At 45.4% G+C, this 16,497-nt stretch overlaps 1 protein-coding gene across 1 annotated transcript in view; it reads right to left on the bottom strand.

Moving 5' to 3' along the window:
• FAM20A (FAM20A golgi associated secretory pathway pseudokinase) overlaps positions 1-16,497 on the bottom strand; it is a 373,784-nt gene that overhangs the window by 91,934 nt on the left and 265,353 nt on the right. The window lies entirely within an intron of this gene.

The raw sequence follows: 16,497 nt of genomic DNA, 5'->3' as shown, positions 1-16,497 counted from the left end.
GAGGAGCGAGCAACTGGATGAGGTGATCAGTAGACCAGTAGGGGGCGTGATCAGAGATTTCGGTGTTTGAATTAGGGACATTGCCTTGGGGGTTGAGAGAGGAGAGGAGATCGATAAGGAGAAAAGGAGCATCTTAGAACAAGATCTGTAGCCTTGGGCTACTTGACCCATACAAAGTGAGTGCACTTCTTAGGAAGTCTTCACTCGCAGAAAGCCTTTTCCTGACTTGCCTCAGGAATGCTAAGTAGGGATGTCACGTGAGTGGTAGAGTAGGGACAGACTAATGCTTTTTACTATGAACCTCCAATGAAGACCGATCTAGACGTGGGGGCACTTATTGCCCGCGTTCTGGTCTTGGAATTTGTCATCCTTTTCATGTTCCAGAAGCTAACTTTCGGTCGTAAGTTAGGCTTTACATTAGTTCCAATGTGTTTTTACAACCTTGTCTTGAAGTGCTTGAATGTCCAGTTGTTTTTGGCTTCGTAATAAACTCCTTAACCTCTACAACTTGGAGTCTGTGATTCTTTGGAGTCCTGATTCTTTGTGCTGTTGATTCCAACTGAATTAGTTATTTTTCCCCTCTACACTTTTAAAGCAGACACCAAAGGTTCATCCACTGAGGGTTCCGGAGTACAATTGAGAGAGGGAACCCGGCTCCTTCACAATAATAGCATTACCAGTCACGTGACTTGATAAGGCAGGGTAGTGACAGGCAGCCTAGTGCAGGAGCTGTGAGGTGTTTCACGAGCGCACTGGCAGATCTATCGTTTCACTCTCTCTCAGTCGTGGCCGGCATGGCTGGCAGGTGGGGTGAAGGGAATGGGGGGTGTCACGTGTGGCGGGAAGAAACAGCCCATAGTGGAGTAGTGTGGCTCACTGGTTAGAGGCGGCAGGCCTGAGAGCAGAAGTCAGCCTGGGACCAGGGTTCAATTCCCGACGCAGCAGGGTCGTGGACCTTGGTCAGCGGACTCGATAATTCTCGCTTCGGTGCTTACTCTAATCAGGGGTTCCACTCGGCAACTCTGGGCATTAGCTTGCCTAATCTCCACAACGGCCCCACCAATTCCGGGGATGCCTGGCTCCACCTTGGGGACTCCCAGCAAGGGACCATCCCACAGGGAAAGCCAGGACGGGTTCCCCAGAGTTATACAGCGCCAGGACGCCCCGTTGCTGGGGCAGCTGTGCGCTTTACAAGTATACTACATTTACATTTACATTTACAAAGGGACAACAGAGTTGCGACCCATTGATGCACCTTTTTTCCCCAATGCTCGAAGAATTGAACTAGCTTGTGCAGGATTATTAAAGTTCACTATTATACAGTCACCTGCTGATGTTTTGTGGGACTGGCCTATCCAGCCAACCCTCTGAACCATTAAAATTTCTACTACCAAAATCTGAGTAGGAGGATGGTAAGTATTCACCATTCTTGCCAGCCAGTGTACTACTTTATTCTCAAGCTGAGGGTAGTTTTCCTGTGCATCCTTCTTCAAAGGAAGTACTTCCACTTATGCAAGCATATAAGGAGTGACCGCCGGAGGTAGTTGGATGGTAATATCAGAGGGTTGATCCACCAAATGAAGATTTTGAGATGTACTAGGAGCAGCCGACCCTATATTAGAACGATTCCTTTTAGCACGCACTTGGCCAGTGACTAAAGTTGGCCGACCGAGATTATCCCCGGATACGCGAGAGGGAGCAAATTGAGGATGATTACAGATGCTCAAAAGTGAGGATAATGAGGCTCCAGATGGAACCTGTGCCTAGGACAGGGGTAATGCTCCTACTCCTAAGTTACCAGCAACTTCACTCAGAGGAATTCTAAGACCTGTATTTGGCATGGTTCTAACGGGTCTCTGGGCTGGCAGCTAATGCTTAGATGTAAATTGTCCACAGACCCTTTTAAACAACCTACTGTTTTCTCTATTACAGTTATCTGAGAGCCAAAATCATTTAGAGCCTCGATCATCTTAGTTTGAAGATTTTTCAAGAATGACACAAGTGTGCCCTCTGTTATGTCCTGCCCAGGAGCTGTAACTATATTGGGAGCAGATATAACTGAAATCTTCTTAAGGCCGGTTGTGGTCTTCCTGATTGACTTTGCTGGAAGAGACTGTGATGAGTAAGATGTTTTACTTTGAGTGCCCGTGTTACGAAAGTTATCAGTGCATTTCAGTAGAGCATCACTAACAGTAGGCTGTACAGCATGGGTGCAGAGAGAGCTGGTCAAAGGAGCTTGGATAGAAAAAGCAGGTGGAAGAGATGATCTAGTGGTAATGTTGACAGAAGCAACGACTGCCTCACTTTGCGCCTTTATATCATGCGATAAAACACGATGATTAACAGCCAGCTCTATTTCAGCACTAGTAATCTAATCGAAGGGCACCCCCACAGCTTGGTTTAAGAATGTCAGTATAGTATTGCTAGCTCTCGTCTTTTTTCAGTCGCAAAAATGATGCTACTCCAGCAATGGGTCTTTACACATAGGTAATTCCCATGTTGAAGGCTCCTGCATCAGTCTGCTGTGAGGCAAGCATGAGATTTTGATGCAGTGGCGTCCTAAAAGTGGCATAGTGAAATCTCATAGATTTCACTGCGCCACTTCTACAACCCTTTTTTGCGGGGGAACGCCCACAATGCACACATTATACCTGATGCAAGTGTAATGTTGTTCAGGGCTTTACAAAGTGACACATCTGCTTAGATGTGTCACTTCGTAAATATGGCGCAATGTGGCACCTTTTTACGCTGCCGCACCATCACAAGATGTGACACAACGGTGGCACAAAGGGTTAATAAATAAGCCCCTAAAATTGTGTCAAAGTGGAAAAAAACATCTGCATAAAACCACTTTTAAAACTTTCCAGAGATCCACGCAGAAGGATATGACACTAATTAAGTTTCAGTGCCTTTGACTTTGGGTCTCCAAAAATACCTTACCACACCCCTCAAAAGCCTCATTTTACAGTGACTTCTGCAGGAAAGAATTACCCTGTACAGGCTACTGCCATCTTAAAGAATAACGTGCTGTTGAACACCATCCACACAACAGCTCAGGAACATAATGAAGAGCCTCCCCCAAAAAATGCTGTGCTCCACTAATTGTGTTCCGACCCCAGTTCTCTGCAAGCAGGGCTGTCACTTCCATAAGGCCTGAAAAATTGCCTTTTTAATATGGAACAATGAGCCCTCCTGCAACAAAATTCTATTTTGCCTCGAGTGCCTCAAATTGTTACACCGTTCTATTGTGCAAGTGAATGGGCGCTCCAAGTAGAAAGAGAGCTGAAAGGGGAATAGAAGAATGAAAACCAATGGTTTTCCATCTGAAACAGAGGGAGAGTTCAAAGGGGAACAATAGCGTTGCAGGATGCTTCCACCACCAGGCTACAGATTTACTAACATTTTGTGTCTGTTTTGCATTAAAAAAGTGACACAAACTGGTGCAAAAAGTTCTTTGAAATTTACTGTCAAGCACAAAACGTTATTTGTGCTGGAAAGTAGCCCTAAAGTATAAAGTAGTGCTTGTGTTGCTTTGAGTCAAGGGGGTGCACGTTGGGTGGTGCCTGGGAGTTCCCATGCAACCACCCATGGTTTTTGACAGAAAGCCCAATTGTTAACATCTGTAGACTGGCTGTATGCCCAAAGATAACGCCTGTTTGAGGCAGGCATTAAGAAGGAGTGAAGTTTTATTTCTCCAACCGTTTCTGACTTTGCATGTATGCTGCACTGTACAGCAAACATCTAAAGTGAGAAAAGTTATAAAGTTTGCATAAGCATAGTATTTTGTACTGGAAAGGTCCCCCATCCAGCACAAAACCTATGCTAAGCATTACTCAGACCCCTTTCCAGTGTGGTCCAAAAGTGTGCTTGTTGCCCTAGGAGTATGATTGTACACCATTGCTGGGGCAGTGCCTGACAGTACCGTTTCTTAGTATATCTGGCTGCAGAAGTGGAAATCAGATCACTTTCCTGAACCATACCCAGACAGGTCCCCAGGCCAATGGTAAAAAGTCATATTTACTGTTGAAATATCAACAGTATGAGGGTCTCTTTATTTGACACAGAATACAGAGCCAGAGGTACTAAAATAGGGCTTGCAAAATGTTTGTTGCAATTAGTTTGCTGACTTTTTGAGAATTCTATGGTATTTTGCAAACCTACCTATGTACTAATAGGCTGGTTCCCAAAATACCAAATCGCAGCGGGTCACAATTTGACCTACCACATGAATAATGAATTAATGAGATAGGTCACAAAATGTGACACACCACTATTCGCTGCCATCACCAGGATACTTGCTTGCTGGGGTCAGCAGACCACCAAGTCTGTGATTGTATTTAAATAAAGCAATTTTTTTCTTTAAAATATGAAATCTTTTTAAAAAGATTTTTTAAGAGTATGCAGTGGTCCTATGGAGAACTACCTACTCCTAAAAATGTTTTTTTGACCAGTGGTAAAGAGTAATGGGTCTCTTGGGGGTTGTTTTCCATTTGCAAAGCTGTTGCCACTTCATTTCTGTCATCAATAAAATATTATTGTTTTACTATCGGATTTCAGTTGCAAAACATTAATACATACCATAAGAATTCAATATTTGGAAGGGACTCCCCTTCCAAATAGGAAGGGACTCCCCTTCCAAATAGCAATTCCTGATTATTTCCTAAACCCATTTACCAATGTGGTCTGGTTGCAGACGCTGTGGTTTACCGAAACGCAGGGGTTGCGACCAATAAATGTGTTCCTACATTAGGCCCAAAGAGGCCTCCCTTCCAGATCAGACTCAGTGCAAAGAACATATTACTTGATATCCCTCACAGTATGGAGGTCTCATGGGAACCTGCAGGGCTATCTATGTCTCGCGAGTCACGCGTTGCAGATATAAAAAATGCATATGGTGCAATGCTGAAATGATTTTCTCGATAACACGTGTCTAATATTTACTTATTTTTTTCCAGCAAAGTACGAGCAGTTTATAAACATTTTGTAAATTCATTTGGTAAATTATATAAAATCCGTGCAAGGCCTAGATGTATGTGGATAGTGTTCAGACTTCATAAGACTCGGCAAACTAGATTACATTTTTTTTAAAAACATCCATTTCACTGAAGAGCAAATTAAAAATTGAACATTTTTGGGAGTTGATGTGTATCTACTGCACGAGTACCCTGCATAAATGTGCAATGGAAAACATAATTACTGTCATTAACCACAAAAGAGAATGGAACTGAGCTTTGGAGACTCGTCAATAAATATAAAACGGCAAATACATACGTTCGGAAACGTAGTTGGCAGGGCAGCCTTGTTTGTCACCACGTCATGGACCTAAGAAAGAAGTCTCCATGTTCTCCGCCGACCCTCGGGCTGGCACTCGCCGACGCCAAGCCGAGGTATAATGGCTCTCTGGCTTCAATTATCTGCCGCCCGAGTGGATTATCGCAGGGGTTGTGAGTGGAGCTTTATGTGAGATTGCTCAATTCACTGTAAATGTTTCAACACTAATTATCTGAGAGCTTCTATCCTCGCCCCCGGTGTTTGGTGCAGTGGAATAAGAGAGGATGGCTCTGCGTTGACGTGCAAACCCTCCTCTCGGGTCGCCTTCTCTGTAAGTAGTTTATTTTCCCCATAGCGCCTCGCCAGTAAGTGTCTTGTTTTCACCGCTAGGTGTTTTGAGTTCCTTTACTACCACTCCTGTAGGCGCCTTGTTTTCACCCCATGACCTCCTGCTGTAAGTGTCTTGTTTCACCCTATGGCTTCCTCCTGTAAGTGCCTTGTTTTCAGCCTACGGACGTTTTCATAATTGCCTAGTTCTCCCTCTCAAACCTCCTTCATATGTGCCTTGTTTCACACAATGGGCTACTATTTAAACGCATCGTTTGATCCTAAAACATGATCCTTGAATGGCTTGTCACAACATAATCCATAAGTGCCTTGCTTTAACCCTCATACGTCCTTCATGTGTGCCTTGTTCCAGACTCATGCACACTATGCAACAGCCTTGTTTCATTCACCCAACAACATAAATCCCTAAATGCCTATTTGCCATCATTTTAATCCATGAGTGCCTTGTTTTTTCACAATATTGCCTACTGCATAAGTGCTTTGTTTCACCCTACAACATAATCCTTAAGTGCCTTGGAACCTACATCTTAATCCATAAGTGCCTTATTTTCATCCCTAGGCCTTCTTCATCTTGCCTGTTCACATGATTGCCTATTCCGTAAGTCCCTTGTTTTCACTCTACTACCTCCTCTGCAAGTGCCTCTTTTCCCTACAGCTACATTCATAAATTGTTCACACGCTAAGACTGCTCCATCGAGCGCCTTATTTTTGCCCTAACATTACCTCTGTAGGTGCCTTGTTTCATCCTCTTCCCTACGTGCTTTGTTTCCACTAAAATGGCTTTCATAATAAATACCTTTTTTAAGGACCAAGGTTTCTCCTCTTAGACTTCTGCTTTCCCCTAAATGCCCCTCTATAATGACCCTGTATTATCCACAATGCCTCATCTAAGTAATTTCTTACTGCCTAGGGTTTCGCCCATAGGAGGCCTAATTAATATACTTTAATATCTTCCCCGAGTTCCTTGTTCTCACCCCAGTGTTCTCACTGAACATGTCGTATTGACCTGCCCCAGGGACCCTCGATAAATGTTTAGCCTCTTTTCTGCAAATGCTTTGCTGAAACTCATCCTCCTGGTCTAATGTCTCATCCAGAGAAGCATTGTTTTCACTCTAGTGGAACTCCCGCACAAGCCAAGTTGTTTTATAAGTGCCCAATTCATAAGTTACTTAATTTCGCACAGGACCTCCTCTCTCAGGACATCATTACGAGTTGACAGTTACATTCTGACATGTGCCCTAACACCTTGTACATCACATATCACAATTATAAGTATTGCAGTAAATATGGCTCCCCTAATAATTCCGGCAAGTCAAACCTGCTGATGTTTATTCGGGTAAAAATGTCTGGTAAATATATAGTGACATGTTTTGGTGAGGTAAACATCAAAATCTGTGAGGTATTCCCCATTATTGGGGAAAAGCTCGTATTTGGTTGGTAATTATCACACCCAGAAAATTCCAACCCAGTGCAGTCATGTTTTATAGGGTCAAGATATATTGCACCAATTACTGGCCAATCCAACCATATGCATTGTTGTTGTTATTTTATCCATTTAGTCGTATCTGACTCTCGGTGATTCAATGGATAAAATTCCTCCAATTGTTTCGGTCATAACAGAATTCTTTAGGTCTTGGAGATTCTTGTTTGTATCATTCTTGACTACGTCATGATCTTGGTCTTCCTCGTTCAGTTTTCTTTCCATCATTCTCAACATAATGTTTTTTTCCCCAAGGGGTCTTCTCTTCTCATTACGTGGCCACAATATCTGAACTTAATATTTATAATAAAAGACAAAAAAGTTTGTAAAAGTTTCGGCTGGATCTGGTCAAGCATTGATTGATTCGTTCTTCTAGCAGTCCATAAGATATGCAAAAGTCTTGAGAGCAGCAGAGTTTGAAGGAGTCAATTCTTTGACGATCATTTTTATTAGTTGTTCAGCTTTCACATCGAATAAATTGTTGCAGAAAGACCTTTGCTTTGATGATTTGTATCTTTGCTATTAGCAAGATGTCTTTCAGCCTGATTCATCATTCTCCCATTTTGCGAGCCCCTATTAGCGATTCATAAGGAATCGCTATTAAGGACTTGCAAAACGGGATTCATGTAGAAATTGCATAAAGAAATGCGATTCCTACACATTCCTTATTTGTGATTAGCAAATTGCTAATCGCAAATAAGGAATAACTCCCCATTCATTCCTATGGGCCTAAAGGCTCATTGGAATGAATGGGGAGTTATTCCTTATTTGCGAATAGCAATTTGCTAATCGCAAATAAGATAGCGATTTCAAGGGTGCCAGGGGTGTCCAAAGGACACCCTGTAGCACCCCATAAATGTAATCTACATTGGTGTTGCACACACACATGTCCAAAGGACATGTGTGTGTGTAACATGCAACTTAGAAAAATGCATTTAAATGCATTTTTCTAAGTTTTCGCTATTTACCACGAGGTTTGACCTCGCGGTAAATAGCGGCCCAAAATAGCGATTTCGGTATTTTAAAATGGTTCATGAATTGCATTTAAGGAATCTCAAATAGAGATTCCTTAAATGCAATTCCTCGCAAATGTGCGAATTCTTTATTAGCGAATTTTGCATTTGGGATGATGAATCCCAAATGCAAAAATTGCACTCGCAAAGGGCCAGATTCTCAGAATCTGGCCCATTGCGAGCGCAATTAAGCTTGATGAATCTGGCAGTTTGCTTTTTACGTTTCGTCTGCACAGTGCTTGCCATGTGCTTGTGAAATCTCTTTTAATCAATATACATCTTATTAGAGAACATGAAGGCCGGAAGCTAACGGCCGTGACGGAGCTCCTCCCCCAGTGTATGGCGTTTCACGCTGAGATAGCATAGCTCGCTTTCAGTGGTGAATCTGCGGCCCCTTTGTTTCCTCCCCTGTCTCCTTTGTTTCTATCTTCGACCTGCGGACGGAGAGTGGCGGAAAGTGGTGCCGTGAGGGGGAAAGCTCCTTTTGTATTGTATCGGACCCCATTGACCCCGTGGAGTTTTTTTCGATACCTGCAGAGCGGAGCGGATGGTCCGAGGCGGAGACAACGGTGTACCGGCAGAGCCAGCGTGGTTCAGAGAACTTGGCGCCACCAGGCCTTGGCGGCGGAGCCCCGGAAGGCTGATTCTGGGATCAGGTGGACCCAATAGTTCTGCAGGACAGAAGGCATACTTGGATGCCGGTGCGGTAAGGCCCTCCTTCCCAGGTAAGACGTCAGTAGTAGCTAGGTTCTTTTGTTCTGCAGGAAACAGCAAGAGGTCAGAGGTTACAGTAAACATCTCTTCCCTATTAGTCAGCAGGGGTACTGGGCCTGTTAATAACGGGGACATTCCGGATACTGTACTTGTCTCTAAGTTTACCCCTATCTCTAAGACACAGGGCATCGACAGTGAGAACCGTGACCCGGGCTAGGTCTCCTATATGGAGGAGAGCGATCATAGCGCTGTCAGCTTACAGCCTAAAAACCACCCAGGCAGTCGTGTCGTGGTTCCACAGTAGATACCTCCACCTCTCGGATGGGGGTCACTCGCTACACCTTGCGAAATCGGGTCGCAAATATTGTACCAATACCCCTAAAAACACCGCTTTCCCCGCCTGTGATACAACTTAAGGCTATTGCTAGGAAAGGCAGGGGGAATTACAGTGGGGTGGACACTCCCCCAGGTAAAGGGAAAAGTAAGAAGAAAGCAACAGGCGGTATAACGGGTGGTACATCTGCCCCACCTAAAGTTACACCATCGTTGAAGTCCTATTACAAGGTACTGTCCTCCGGCCTAACAGATAAAGGCAGAAAGATGGCAGCAACTACCGCCGTTTTCACCACAAGTACCATAAGCAATACAGCGGATGCGACCCCTGCAGGGGCCCCAATAGCCAGCATACTCATGCCTCCTATACCCAGTCCATCTAGTCCATCCAGTTCATTACCCCAGCTTTCTTCATCCCCCATACAAGATAAAGTACATCCAACGGTAGAATTGTCGAACAGTTTCTCTGCTTTGGCTATTCAAGATATTGTGCACGATTATGAGGCTAGCATGAGAGATGTCCATCACCACCCCCTTTTTGAAATAGCATGAGAGATGGGGCCTGCACATTAGTGGAAGAAGGTCCCCTTACAGCCAATGTTACTCCTACGGATAATATCCCTATAGTGTCAGTTCCTGGAACATTGGCTGATATATTATTAGGGCTAAAGGAGGACATCGGAAAACGGTTCACTATATCGGAAGCAAATCAGAATGCTGTCCAGGCCTCCTGCAAGGCACTCGCCTGGAAAGTTGAGGAGGTTGCATCAAGGACGGATGCATTGGAAGTGGAGCTGCCAAAAATTAAGGAGGCTCTAGGCACCTCTACAGCCGCAATGGATAAACTCTCTCAGCAGAATCGGGAGATGCGGGATGACATCGAGAGGCTCGAAAACCATTCAAGAAAGAACAATCTATATCCATATAAGCGGAACCCAGGGAAGGAGCGCCCTAGAAAAATTCTGGTGAATTGCCTTACTTACGCCACCAAAGAAAGGATCCTATCTCTGGCCCTTAAAACAGGCTCTATAAAATCATCCTCTTTCTCCAGTCCATTAACGTTTATGATCTGCTCGGATGTCTCACACATAACAGCTACAAAACAGTGGGAGTTGTGCAAGAGAGTGGCAATATTTAACTCATTGGGGGCTCGTGCCCAGCTGAAGTTTCACGCCTCGCTTCGTGTTATGTGGAGTAACCATATGTACAATATACGTCAGGTTGAGGATGCAGATAACCTGATTGAAAAGATAAGGGCAGGGGGTGAAGAGGGAAGCAGGATGACCATGCATGTAGATGGTCGGTAGGGAGATCTGGGGTGTAGGTAAAAATCTCTCTTTTTTCTCTTCAGAGATCTGTAGGTCCAGTAACAGGACATATAGCTACTCTTAGCCTATACTCCACATTTATTATACATATTCTGCAATATTCACCACCAACACTGCAATTTTTGTTGAATTCACATGTATTGTATTTAAACCATACACTAGTGGGAGGGGCTACCGTCTAAGAGCACATGCTCAGGAAGAAAGGGAGGGTTCTCCAGGGAACGAAGTGTGTTCAGGGGTCACCGGGGGAGTGGGGTGGGTGGGGGCACGATGGGGGGTTTGGAAAAAAAAAGGAAAACTAAGTTCTCATTCCACACTAGCTTGCAGGAAGACCCTATCGACTATATGGGGTGCTGGGCGTGGGCTAAGGAGATTACTCAATGACTAGCAATAAGATATCTTATATCTCCTGGAACGTTAACGGGCTTCGCTGTCCCAGAAGACGAAGGCTGATCCTGAAGTATATTGAACAGTCCTCGGCCAAAATAGTTCTCCTCCAAGAAACTCACTTAAGTCTCAGTGAAGGCAAGGAGATTTTTGGGAAACTCAGATGGATTGGGCATTTTGCTGTTCAGGGCAGTCGGTCGCAAATAAGGGGGTTGCAATTTTGATAAAGACAGGGGTAGGGGGCTCCATTAAGTCAATATTAACCGACCAATCAGGAAGGTGGGTTATGGCGCAGGTAGATTTCGGTGGAACTGCGCAGACAATCGTTTCTTACTATGGGCCGAATATAGACGACCCCCACCACCTACTTAAAGTACAGTCCAATCTGGTGGAGGTCAATTCACCCATTATTATAGGGGGAGATTTTAATGTCCTGCTAGACCCTCTGCAAGATCGCTCTAACTACTCTCAGCATGCTGCAGCACCACGATCGCGGCGTGCCATGGTTAATATGATGCATGAGCTTGGTTTAACAGATGCCTGGAAGGTTAAGGGGGGACTGTACTCGGCTCACATATTTTAGCAAAAAACATGGCCACGCGTCAAGATTGGATTATATTCTGGTCGACAGGTCATGCCTAGAGGCCCTGGAGGATATAAGAACACTCCCTACCATCATATCTGATCATGCACCTATTATGTTCTCGGTCCTAATTGGAAGGGCCAGAAATACAACATCACCCAGGTGGACTCTAAAAAGGGCGGCACTAAATAATCAAGAGATAGCCACTGCTTTTAGAATATCTATAGCTAATTATTTCTCCGATAATATAGGTTCTACTCTCCCCGAATATGTCTGGGATGCCTGGAAAGCTCACACCAGAGGTCTCCTCCATAGTCTGATCTGCTCGAAAAATAAGGAGGAGGCGAGGAAATTTAAGATCCTGGAAAATAAAATAGCCTCGCTAGAGAAGGCAAGATTGGGAGCTCACCCACAAAATCTACCACTGGTCTTAGAGGAGCTGGAACTCCTCCGATCAGAATACAGAGGGATCTTAGATTTAAAAATAAAGGCCCATTGGGATGTACATGCTATGGAAAATTACGAGTATGGAGAAAGAGCTGGGGCAATTCTGGCAAGTAAAATCAGAACGGACCGGGTGAGGAATAATATAGATAGGCTAATGCTCGACGACCAGGGAAATATATCTTGCCATCAGAAGGATATAGAAGAGCATTTGCTCTCCATGATCTCTAAACTTTATGAGGAAGAACCGTCTCAAAGCCCGGAGAACACCTTAAGGTGGCTGGAGAGTAAGGCCCTGCCTAGCTTGACCGATGAAGGTCGATCCATGCTCAATAGCCCCTTTACGGAGGAAGAAATCAGGGACCATATTAAAAAAAATAAAAAAACAACAAAGCAGCGGGCCGGATGCTCTTCCCGGCAAAGTGTATAAATTCTTTCAAGATTGCCTAGTGCCAAGGCTATGTGAGATGTTCAACTATGTCTATAGTTCGGGGGGTAGGGCACCAGCATCGTGGAAGGAGTCCATCATTGTACTCATACTAAAGCCAGGGAAAGATCCCCTTAAAGCAGATTCATACAGGCCTATCTCCCTGCTAAACGCTGACTATAAGATCTTTACCAGTGTTTTGGCAGGGAGATTGGCTAAACTGGCCCCACAACTCATTAGCCCGGACCAGAAGGGTTTTGTACCTGGTAGGTACATTCATGAGTTGACCCTGCAGTTGATCTGCAGTATAGATCTAGCGGTGGCACGGTCGGAGCCCTTGGCGGTTGCCGCATATGACGAGGCGAAGGCCTTCGACCGTGTCAACTGGGGATTCTTGTGGAATGTACTTAATGTTATGGGCTTCGGGAGGACCTTTGTTCAAACATTGAGAGGGTGTTATGAGGGTGCCTCTGCTGTGATACTATTAAATGGTCTTCTGACATCAAGCTTTAGTATAAAGAGGGGTACCAGGCAGGGGTGTCCCATCTCGCCCCTCCTGTTCGACTGTTATATTGAGCCCTTGGCACAGGCTTTGCGGATAGATGAGTCAATTACACCTTTTAGAGTCAAGGATTATAGTTGTAAGCTGGCACTATATGCTGATGATCTTCTGGTTTACACCAGCAATCCGGCTGAGGTGTTCCCTAGAGTAGAGGAAATAATGACCGATTTTGGCCTCCACTCGGGCTACCAAATTAACAACCTGAAAACTGAAACAATGTGCTGGGGGGTCGATAACTGGGAGGGCGCTCAAAGTGGCCAGTTTAGATATCTGGGCATTATTATAACATCAGATATTAACAGTATTGTTCAAGCCAATACAAAGAAGGTTGGCAAGGACATCGACCACCTTTTCTCTAGATAGCAGAACCTCCCCCTGACAATCTAAGGCCGAGTTAACTTGGTGAAGATGGTAATCCTCCCCAAATTAACCTACTTGTTTAATTCGATACCCCTGATTTTTCCTGATAACATTTTGGCAAGTATTCAGGGAAAAATCGGCAGTTTCATTTGGGCTAATAAAAATTCTAGGCTTTCTTGGAAAAAGTTGAAAAGAAGGCTGTTAAAAGTGGGACTTGCTCTTCCAGATATACATTGGTATGCCCTATCCTTTCAGCTGAAAAACATCCGAAGTCTTCTTTCAAGCCCTGATGATTCTAATTGGGGGCGGATTTTGAATACAATGGTGGACCAAGAGGGAGGTGGATCGGGGTTTTTGTATAAATTTGGAGCAGTAAAGTTTTACAAAAAGGTACGCCTCAAGGTATTAAAACTAGCTTTTTCTGTATGGAATACAGTCAAAGGAAGGTGGGGCATAAAATATTATTCTGATTGTGCCCCAATTTGGGGATCTCCGAGCCTGCCCCCATGCCTCAGGGATAGTCTGTCACTTCCTATCAGGAGAGCAGGAATAAGAATTTGATCGGACCTAGTAACATCAGAAGGGGTCCTCCCCTGGGGGGTTTTGAGATCTAAGATAGGGGACTCCTTCTCCAAATTTAAATATATCCAACTTTGTTCCTGGTTGTCCGCCGAGAAAGAGAACATCGGCGGTAACTGGGAAATCGAGTGTGCTTTCCAATCCCCGGGGCATAGGAAGAAAGAAGTCGTACTCTGGTGCAGGAAAATGCTGGAGGCAGAGGAATTACAGTCTCCCCCACTATATCGTGTTTGGAGCTCTTCTAGGCTTGAGGCAGTATCAGTAATTCTATATGATACATCTCTTCAATTACTCTATAAATATGTCAGGTCTGCTTCTCTTTAAAAAAATCATTTCTATACTATAAACAGGCTATATTACACTCCAAAAAAAGTAGCGGAGTTCGTAAGTCCGTCTCCTCTCTGTCCAAGATGTGGACTTATTGAGGCAGATGATATACATATTTTTTATGATTGTCCGGCAGTGGGTCCCTTTTGGGGCAGAGTGGAGCAGGCTATGGAGAGTATCTTTAAAGTAAAATTAAGCCTGAACATAGCTAGAGTCATGTTTGGCATGGATGCGGACCTTATTAGTGGATTAAGGGAGATACAAGTTGCTTTATTTTTCTGTTTTATCTTAATTGCTCGAAGAGAAATTTGCAAGATCTGGAAGGATGCTAACCCTCCACTCTATGAAAACTGGCTTCGAGCAACACTGAGAATTGCACGGATAGAATCTGTAATGACACATAATGTAAATATTACGGTTTGGGAACCTTTTATAGAATAGGGAATAGCAATGAGGATGGCTTAAAGCAGTGAAAAGGCCCTATGATTACACCATGCCTTGGTATAAAAGGGCAGGCCGGGCTGGCCCCAGGCGAAAGCAAGAACTCCGGGGCGCTCACGTCAAGAATGGGCTTTAGGGGATAATTTGCACTCGATAGTGGTGAAATGAGGACTTAAAAATTATTTTTTTTAATCAATTTACATCTTACAAGGGGCTTACAGCCCACCCTTACTTTTCATTCATTCTTGAGCTTGCCACTTTTGTTTACTCGGTTTCTGTTAGTTGTAGAATGCTATTTCCTGAATGTCTTCGTGTGTCTTTCTTATCAATTAAATTTGACCCAAGTACTCCTTTTCATCCACTTTTTTCAACCTACTTTTTCTTTGTGAGCAAGCGAGTTTGACGACTGAATGCTATTTGAATATCTCTGCTTTTTAGGTTTCGTAACCTGGCGAGGGGCGAAGCCCCTCCCAGATCGAAATCTGTTGTTTTTAATAGTGAGGTTAGGACAGCCTCTGTTTCCAATTGGCTAGCTCCATAAATGGAGGCTAGCCATTGGGAGGCAGAGGCTGTCAATCGCGTTTTCTCTCGAAAACGCGATTCGGGGGCGTTTCTGGTGCTTTTTTTAAGCCCCGCCCCTTTGTCCCGGGCCGCGCTGCCATTGGCTGCCGGCCCGGGACACCCCGTGACGTCATTCCAGGGCCGCGCTCTGATTGGCTGCCGGCCCGGGACCTGACTTGTTCTGTCTCCCTGCTGCTTTCCCGTTTCCAGCGGTAGGGCTGGGATCCTGTCTGCGTGGGCACCGTGAATAGGAACGATGGAGCTGTAATTCCAGAAGGAGAGGCCTGGGGCCTGATCAAAGCACAGGCCTGCAGCAGCAGCACTCGGTGGCCGGCAGCACTGCACCCTCTGTAACCTGTCAGTCTGCCTCCTCGCTCACCCTCCTCCCTCTTCCTTCCTCTCCCCCACCTCGCCGCCTGTGGGCAGCGCCGCCGTCCGTGGCAGCGCCGCCGTCCCTCTTTGACACCAGTGGGAGTGGATGTTGCAGCCTCTTCCGCCGTCCACGTACACTCTGGCGTGACCCGCTTTTTGTTAGGGCAGTCTCATGTACTGTGCACCACCACGAGATCAAGGTCGCCCGTCGGCAACTCTGCGTGGGAAACAGGGCCCCAGGCAGCACCGAGCACCTGACCAGTATTTTTCAGGGCTGACTCACCCCTATTGTGTCCGCTGCGCCCCCACTATCGGGTTCAGTTTATAAATATGGGACACCCACGTCCCGCCGGGACTCAGCTCCCTTCAAGTTACCGGCCACCAACCAGGGGCCCAACGCTCAAACCGGCTCTGTGGCGGGAGAGTGGTGCACCCGTCCCCACACACACTCTTCTCCGACCGCGATCCAGCGGCGCACCCCTACTCACTGTTTCTCGGCTAGGGCCCACTTCAGCAGCACACCCACAGATACAAACTCGACACCTCTCCCCGCTCAGAGTACGGACCCATTGGCCAGCCACGCTGCAGTCAAGTCTCCACAGCACCGCCCCCCACGGCAGTTCACGGTGAGCGGCTGAGGCTATTTCCTAGTTCGTTGTGTGCAACAGTAGTTCTCGGTCAGCTAGGTGGGTATTTTATCTCAGCCGGTGGGGCCTGGGCCGATTAATAGGTGAATTGAAGGAACCCAGCAGGTAGAGCTACACTAATGTGCGACCATCTTGCAATGTGCTATCTGGCGCCCACAAGTCCCTGTGATTCATTGGACGGTTTTTCTCCCTCTTGTTTCTATTGCTTTTGGAATGCTTCTTTTGTGCTGCACATAATCATTGCAATTAATGTTCTCCATAGCAGTCTGCCTGTATGTAACTGGATTCACCCCGACGACCAGGAGTCCAAAGCATTGTCA

Source organism: Lissotriton helveticus, chromosome 7 (genome assembly GCF_964261635.1).
Source record: "Lissotriton helveticus chromosome 7, aLisHel1.1, whole genome shotgun sequence".
In the NCBI taxonomy this organism is placed as follows: domain Eukaryota; kingdom Metazoa; phylum Chordata; class Amphibia; order Caudata; family Salamandridae; genus Lissotriton; species Lissotriton helveticus.
The sequence above is the reverse complement of the archived record's forward strand: the minus strand, read 5'-3'. Positions and strand labels throughout refer to the sequence as shown.